This window comes from Lipotes vexillifer, unplaced genomic scaffold (assembly GCF_000442215.2).
Source record: "Lipotes vexillifer unplaced genomic scaffold, Lipotes_vexillifer_v1.1 scaffold1329, whole genome shotgun sequence".
Taxonomy (NCBI): Eukaryota; Metazoa; Chordata; class Mammalia; order Artiodactyla; family Lipotidae; genus Lipotes; species Lipotes vexillifer.
The window spans coordinates 619,654-628,730 of NW_006797566.1; the positions used below are offsets into that span (position 1 = coordinate 619,654).

Sequence of the window (9,077 nt, forward strand, 5' to 3'; positions counted from 1 at the left end):
CCTTACCTCTAGCTAGTTCTATCCCCATTACCAACGTGCCCCTAATTCTTCGAATCATTCTTTGTTGGCTACTCGTTGGCTATGTTACTCTAGCAGTACAGATTCTCTGTTTCTCTGTCTCTGTCTCTCTCTCCTAGGGCTAGAGAGGTAATACAATTTTTGAAGCTGGCTGAATATATAATTAGGAGTGGTGGAGACTGTGGCTAATTGGAGAGGGTAAGCCCAAGCTAAAGGCATTCAAATTTTTTTAAAAATTTAAGAAACTGTGGGACAAAGAAAACTCACCTATTTTCCAGAGAGGCTAATGTGCTGTTTAGACTTGTCTGGAAGTTTTTCTGTTCGGCAGGACTCTTCCTGAGCAGTGCGTTTCCTTCTTACCTGGTGAAGTTAGAACATATTGTTTAAAACTCTTGCAGGAAATGGCAGTGGTTTGAAACGGAGGCTGAGGAGGAGGTTGATGCAAATATTAGAATATCATTTCTTTACCATTTTTCATTAGCAATGTATTTGTAATTATGAGTGAGCTATATGAAGACTTCAGCAAAACCTGGAAATATCTGCGTCTATAACATTGGGCAAGTTAGGCAACTTCTCTTTGCCTCAATTTCTTCATTTGTGAAATAAGGATAATAACACCTACTTCATGTCATCATTGAAAGGATTAAATGAATTAACAATTATAAAGTACAAGGTATTTGAAAAATCGAGAAACATAGGATAAATTTGTTTTTAAACATTATATTAGCTTTTCAAATAACATCATCAATATCTTTTCTTCAACTTTTGGACAACCCCAGTTTAAAGCAACAGGTTGAATTTTAATCTATAAAAAGTACAATAAATACACTAAAGAGTGTCTAAAAATTCTAGAAATATAGGGAAAATTATATATACAGTATATATATGTAATAGGCACAGCTGTTAGCGAGTGATCCTTAACGGTCTCTCTCAGCCATTGGTTGGCATCCCAGCGGCCCCTCCCCTTCCCCTTCCTCTGTATAAAAGGAGCCTGAATTCAGACTGAGGGAAGATGGTATTTTTGAGGCACTAGTCTGCCATCTTCTTGGTCTGCTGGCTTTCCGATTAAAGTCGTTATTCCTTGCCCCAGCAACTCGTCTCCTGATTTATTGGCCTGTCATGTGGCGAGCAGGGCAAGCTTGGGCTCGGTAACATATACATATGAAATAAACTTTATTTTTACATTAGCAAACGTATCCATTGCTTCAAAGTTAGAGATATTTCACTGAAAAGATGTCTTGGAATTTTTAAAAATTGAACATATTATTTGAAAAGCTAAATAGCATACAATTTAAAAATCAACTTATCCTATGTTTCCTAACTTGTCAGACACGCTGCACTTAGAACAGTGACTGGCACATAGTAAGTTATAAATGTCATTTTCCTCTGGTTAAGTCCCATTACCTTCACAGGGAGGGTCCCCTCCTCAGGCTGAACCATTCTGGTCATACAGCCCCAGTCTAGAAACTCTTAAAGTAGCATCATGTTTCCAAAGAGCTTGGTCTGCCTACACTATTCCTTGCTGTTACTAGAGGGTGAAGTGATATGTATAGAAAGAATATTATAGACACAGCCAAAGAGAGTAAATGAGCAAGCCATACTAGAAACCACTGATCTGATAAATAACCAGAAAGCTTAATTATAGCAGATGCTGACCACTTTTTTTTTCAATAATTTACTATATTTATTTTGTACATAGGAAATTCAGTCTCATGATTCATAGCCAAAAGATGCAAAAGGATGTACAGTGAAAACTCTCCCTTCTACCCCTGCCCTCCAGCTTGTTTACTTCCTTGTGTGTGTGTGCAGGGGGAGCGTGATTTTGACTCACTGCTTGTGTCTTCTTCTGGAGATAGTCTATACACACCTAGATCCACAGTCCCTCATCCCAAATCCTTAGGGGCAAATGGGTTTCAGAAGCCAGAACTTTTCAGATTTTAGACTGTAATAAGTGTGTACAGCACAGATTCTGTTACACTCCAGGCTCTGTCTAGGATGACCAGTCATCCCAGTTTGCCCTGGACCATCCTGATCTTAGCACTAAGTCCCATACCCAGGGAGTCCCTTCAGCCCCAGGCAAACCTGACCACTTTTTAATTTTTAACCAAGTTTTAATGAATGTCTTCTTTGCCTTTGCTGCTTCTTAGCATAAATTCAAGATTGTTTTAAGGTCACTTTACTTTTCCTTTTCCCTTTGTTTTCAGATTCCACCTCTCTTTCAAACCACCAGGCAAAATGCTGTGACAAACATACCAAATTCCACATAAACAATTTTAGCACTCACTAAGAATTAACCTCAAAATAGCTATATAAGTAAAATTAGCAGGATTACCAGGGGACAGTTCAAAAGGCAATTACAGAATTCTTTCCCCTGTTCTTCAAAAATTCTAGATATTCTCCTGATGTTGTCTAGGTCTCTGGAAAACATTAAATATCAGACTTACTTTTGTGAAAAATGTCTGTTTGTGTTACGTGCATGCATGTGCGCAGAGAAAACTCTGGAAGACAGCGGGCTTACAGATGATTTTTACTTTCTTCTTTTTTATTATTTGTATTTTTTATAATGAATGTGTCTTAATTGTGTAGCAGTTTGAAGTATTTTTTTTCTTTTGAAAGAGGTACTAGTATGTTGTTTCCAGAATTATCTTGATTCTTTTCAAATTTATTTTCTGTAATCATTAGTAAAGCAGAGCCAAATTCTGTTTCAAATCTGAACAAGTTAGTTGAATTTGTAGCTAGATTGTGTGCTCCTAAAATTTTGCCTAAGGCTGTATTTTTTTCATATTTGTACCCCGGCACTCAGCACAATGTTTGATGTATAATGAGTGCCCACAGCATGTTTGCTATACTGTGTCTGAGCACTCCTATAAGCATAACTTCATTCTGGATACAAGGATGCAAATTCTTTTCACAGGTCAAACAGTTTAAACCTATTATCACAGATTTTTATCCATGGTGAGTACCCACAAAAAGTACAGTATCCTATTACACATACATCTCCTTGAAAAGGTGAGTCACAACTCTCCTTTAATCAAGGTGACAGAAAATCTAAGACTAATAGTAGTCAAAACTGCCAGCAGTGATCTCTACCTGAGCAATTGCTGTCACAAATACGTAGATTTCAAAATAGAATGAATGATGAATGTAGTCTATGAAACCCAATTTATATCCAACCTCTCTTTCAAAAAGAGACAAATGCCATCTGTTTTAATGTAATGAAATCAAACCTGGAAAGAACTGATAACACTGGAAATGCGAAGTTCAATTATACTTCAATATTTTAATTTATTTTTTCGATATCGTTCCATTAAGAATTTGTGACAGACTCCCCTTGCTTGAGGAACTCATAATGGCCTTCTCCTTGCAAGGACTGCAGGTCCTCCTAAGACCCATCCCCATTAATTCTCACTGCTTGTAGACCTATAAGATTTAAGTTATGGCATGTTGGGCTTCCCCAGTGGCGCAGGGGTTAAGAATCCACCTGCCAGTGCAGGGTCACGGGTTCGATCCCTGGCCCGGGAAGATCTCACATGCCGTGGAGCAACTAAGCCCGTGCGCACAACTACTAAGCCTGAGCTCTAGAGCCCCTGAGCCACAACTACTGAGCCTGCGTGCCACAACTACTGAAGCCTGCGCGCCTAGAGCCGGTGTTCCGCAACAAGAGAAGCCACAGCAAAGAGAAGCCCGTGCACCGCAATGAAGAATATCCCCTGCTCGCCGCAACTAGAGAAAAGCCTGTGTGCAGCAACAAAGACCCAACGCAGCCAAAAAAATATATACAATTAAATAAATTTTTTAAAAAGTTACATTATGTCCCAGAGGATGAGGTAGAGAGAATAACCTGAAGAAGTGAGATACAGACTAAAGAATTACATTATTTTACCAATTTATATCAACCAATTCCTAAACTGGAGAAAGTTCACAGACCCAGAGCCTCTTGGGTGGATTTACCAATTTATATCAACCCAGTAAATACATGTAGGAATAAATCCCAAGAGTATGGGATCAGGGTGAAAGAAATATAAATTTGAACCAGGCCAGACTTATTGATATGGGCTCCCTAAGTAGAGATTCTGATTTAATATGTTAGCTCAAGATGCTGGAAATGGCTCTTGTAGTTTGTTTGATCACTTAACTGAAATCTGGACCTAAAGATGGCCTAGACTGAACGAATTTTTCTTAGCATACTATAGACCAGGGCTTCTCGACCTTAGCAGTATTAACATTTTGGGCTGAGTAATTCTGTTTCGTGGAGGGCTGCCCTGTACATCGTAGGATGTGTAGGAGCAGAGCCAAGACCAGGGTGAAGTGAGGGAGGCAGCTAGTTCTGTGCCCTGGGAGCATCATTCACCTCATCTTAGTCCTGGCCCTGTTTAGCAGTATTCCTGGTCCCTATCCACTAGATACCAGTAGCATCCTCCTAGTTGTGACAAACAAAATTGTCTCCAGACATTGCCGAATGTCTCTTGGGGGCAAAATTGCCCCCAGTTGAGAACCACAGCTGTAGAGGAAAGTTTCCAAAGGCTTAGGGAAAATTGGAAGGCTAAAGTAGATTTATCATGTAAGGTGTGCTCACCTACCCTTGACTATGTCCTCCCGGACAATGAGAAATATCTGTATGGAGAGATCCAGCTTCCTTAAAGAACTCTATGGTGGGGACTTCCCTGGTGGTGCAGTGGTTAAGAATCCGCCTGCCAGTGCAGGGGACATGGGTTCGAGCCCTGGTCCGGGAAGATCCCACATGCCGCAGAGCAACTAAGTCCATGTGCCACAACTACTGAGCCTGAGCTCTAGAGCCTGTGAGCCACAACTACAGAGCCCGTGTGCCACAACTACTGAAGCCCGTGAGCCTAGAGCCGGTGCTCCACAACAAGAGAAGCCACCGCAATGAGAAGCCCGCGCACCGCAACGAAGAGTAGCCCCCGCTCACCACCACTAGAGAAAGCCCTCGCACAGCAGCAAAGACCCAATGCAGCCAAAAATAAAATAAATTAAAAAGAACTCAATGGTGGCTCTTCTCTGTAGGCCAGGTTGTCACTAAAGTGGGTTCCCTGAATTCAGTGGGCATGATGGGATCCCCAGGGTGGCAAGGGCCAGTTGGTAGCACCTAATTGTCAAAGATAATGTGGTTGATGTAATGGACAGCAGAACCAAAGTAATAATCAGAACCGTCTGACCCTCAGAGATCCTTGGCATTGGCTAGTTGATCATAGTGTTCCTAGAACTGAAATTGGTGGGCAGCCTACTAGTCTACTTTATTTGTGCAAGTGGGAAAGCTTTGGATCTGGTGAACAGAATTCTGACACGAATGACCAAAATAGAGAATCTTAGCCCTTCAACCAATTCCCAGACTGAAACAAGTTCATAAACCCAGAAGCCCTTGCATGAAGGGGAATCCAGGTCCCTTTGAAAAAGGAACCTGTTACACAATCAAAATTTTTTTACTGTAAATTTTCTTCCTAGCCTTCTCTAATAGGAACTGCAGCCATTTTCCTGGATAACTGTATATTGGGAAAGGGGAAATACATGTCTTAGGGAAAACTGGACACTGGCTCTGACTGATACTAATTCCTGAAGACCCAAAGTGTCACTGTGGTTCAATAGTCAGAATATGGGCTCATGGTTTTCAAGCGATCAATAGAGTTCTGCCTCTGGTTTATCTCTCGGTGGGCCTGGTGAGTTCCCACAACTACCCTCTGGTTATTTTCCCAGTTCTCTAATGTAAAGTTGTCAGAGGCACCCTCAGCAACTGGCAGAATCCCCACATTGGTTTCTTAATTCATGGAGTAAGGGCTAATTATGGTAGGAAAGGCTGAGTGGAAGCTTTTAGAACTACTCCTACCTACCAATATAGTAAACAAAAGCAACACCACATCCCTAAGATTAGTGCCACTATCAAAGACTTGAGCAGTGCAATGTCTTATGTATGTATTACTGTCCTGATATATCCCCATTCAACTTGCTTATTTGGCCTATGAAGACAAGTGAATCTTCGAGAATGGAAGTAGGTTCATGTAAACTTAATCATGTGGCGACTTTAATTGTGGCTGCTGTTCCAGCTGCGGTTTCTTTGCTGAAGCAAATCAACTGATCCCCTGCACCTGCTAGGCAGATACTGACCTGGCAAATGCTTTTTCCTCTGTGCCTGTTAGTAACAGCCATCAGAAGCAGTGTGTTGTCAGGCAACAGGACCAGTATACACCTTCACTGTCCTACCTCAGGGCTGTATCAGTTGTCCAGCACTACATCATGATCTAGACTGCAGGGACCTTGATCACCTTTTCATTCCACAGAACATCATGCAGGCCCATTACATTAATGATATCATGTTAATTGGACCCAATGAGCAGGAAGTAGCAACTACGGAGACACACTGGTAATATACATGTGTGCCAAAGGGCTGGAAATAAATCCAACAAAAATTCTGGAGCCCTCCAAAGTAAAATTTGTGGGGGTCTAGTGGTTTGGAGCATTTGAGATAACACTTTCAAGATAATGAACAGGTTGTCTCACCTGGTCCCTCTTATCTCCAAGAATGACACAATGCCTAGTGTACCTCTTTAGATTTTGGAGGCAACATATACCTTATTTGAGAGTGCTACTCTGGCCCATTTATTGAGTGACCTAAAAAAGCTGTTAGTGTCGAGTGGCGCTCAGAACAAGAGAAGGCTCTGCAGTAGGTCCAGGCTGCCATGCAAGCTGCTCTGCTACTTGTCATAACATCTAGCAACTATGATGGTGTTGGAAGTGTCTGTGGGCAGATGGAAATACTGCATGAAGCCTTTGGCAGATCCCTATAGGCAAAACACAGCATAGACCTTTAGGATTTTGGAGCAAGGCTGTGCTATCCTCTGCAGATAATGACTCTCCTTTTAAGAAACAGCTCTTACTTGCTACTGGGCCTTAGTAAAGACTGAATGCTTGGTCATGATCCATCTGATCTGTCCTGAGCTGTCAATTCAGTGCATCCTATAGTTTTCTGGTGTGTTAATAAGGATTATTTGGTTGAAAAAAAGGGTAACTTAAACTAGCTTAATAAAGGGAATTCCCTGGCAGTCCAGTGGTTAGGACTCGGTGCTTTCACTGCCCGGGCCCAGGTTCAATCCTTGGTGGGGGAACTAAGACCCCACAAGCTGCGCTGCACCACTAAAAAATTTAAAAATTAAAAAAAAAAGACTAGCTTAATAGAAAATCGATTTTAAAAATAACAAAGTAACTCCTAGGACCCAAGGGCAAGCAGGCAACCGGGCCTGAGGAAGGGACTCATACAACCATCTCTCTACTCTTGTCCAAAGGTGATTCACTCACCTGCTGAAGATCAATTCTCTTTTGCTCTCTGGTCCTTATGGAAAAACATGGCTGTCCCTCAGCTACTGAGTTTACCTGTTAGAGTTTTAGCCACACAAGGAGAGAGTGACTATCTCTGTTTTGAGTGGGAAGGAATTGGTTGACCCAGCTTAGATGTCAAGAGTGTCTGGGTAGAGTGGATGGTGGGTGGACAAGATCACATGGTACAAAATGACTGTCACCTCTACAGATGAGAGCACTTGAGGGTAACTGGGGGTGGGGTAGATGATCCAAAGCTTCCATTTAGAGTTACATACATGCCTGATTCCCCAGCTAGATTGTCAGCTCCTCAAGGGCAGTGATAGTGGCTCGTTCATCTTCACATGCATTTTTTTTTGCCAAGAAACAAATATTTACTGGGTGAATTTATAACCGATTCTGTTGCCCTTAACTCACACATTAGGCTCACACAAACATCCAAATTAATACATACAGACATATTCTAATAGACATTCGAACACACAATAAACACTTTTGACAGATATTTTTCTAGTTTTCTCCCCATATTCTTTCTCCCCTTCTTTCCTTCTTTTCTTTTTTCTTTTTTTTTTTTTGGCTGTACCGAATGATGGCTTGCAGGATCTTAATTCCCTGACCTGGAATTGAATCTGGGCCACAGCAGTGAAAGTGCCGAGTCCTAACCTCTGGACCACCAGGGAACTTCCTCCCTTTCTTTCTTAAAAATAGAGCTTTGTTTTCCCCCCACCTTGGGGAAGTAGTAAATTATTTAATAATACTGTATATTCCCAGAGCCTCTGCAGCGAAGGTGGCGATGTCACCCAGTTCTGGCCAATAGATACTAGTAGAAATTGCTGGTAGACCATCTGTGAACACTTTGCAAAGGGGACAGGTGTGTCTGGGTTGCACCTTAACCTAAACATGTAATCAAGGAGGGCCCAACCTCCTGAAAGGGGGATAAACTGTCAAGCTTCAATAAGAATATACAATTTCCTGTGTGGTCTTCAGAAAATGTTCTGCTTTCTTCATTACATTTGTTTTAACTAAAATTGATAACACTGCCAATCATATTCCCATTTCATATATGCAGCTGTACTCAGTCATATTTCAACTGTCTAATAAATTTGAAAGGAACACAATCCAAAATAAATCTGATTTAATATTCCCTTTGTTTAGGCATTCTTGAGTTATTAATTCTTCTTAGGCTCAGAATAATCTTATCCAATTTTGTCCTTCTTATTGTACTAAAAGTTCTTACATGAAAAACATAGGTAGACAATTTTTAAAACTGCAAATCTTGAGTTCATGTATGATCAGAGGTCATTTGCTATGTAACAAGAGATATCTGACCAATTTTAGACCCCCTAAACCATTCTGGACCCTATGTTTTGGAATCTCATTTCTTAAAACACCCCAAAGTACAATCTCCTTAGAAGTCATCATGCCATCCTCAACTCATTCCTGACTCCTCATCTTTGCTTACGCTGTTTCCCCCTTTAATTTAGCCAAGCCTTACCTCCTTTATAAAGCCTACTTCAATTCCTCCAACTCATTCAGCTAGCCCTCTTTCAATTCTTATTCTACTCACCATCATTACCAACAAATTTTCTCAACCTTCCCAAAGGAGATTTTAGCATGTTAGTATCCAACCAAAACTCCTTCAATAAAGCCACGTTTTCAACAATGAGTACATTCTGAGCATCCCACAGGAACGCTCTGCTGTATGCCAGGGAGACACAGCCACTGTCCTACAG

The 9,077-nt window shown here is 41.2% G+C and overlaps 1 non-coding gene across 1 annotated transcript; it reads right to left on the bottom strand.

Annotated features, from left to right (window-relative positions):
• Window positions 1–7,952: 7,952 nt before the first annotated feature.
• Window positions 7,953–8,024, bottom strand: TRNAE-UUC (transfer RNA glutamic acid (anticodon UUC)). The gene has a single exon. It is a non-coding gene; the product is annotated as a tRNA-Glu (tRNA).
• Window positions 8,025–9,077: the final 1,053 nt, after the last annotated feature.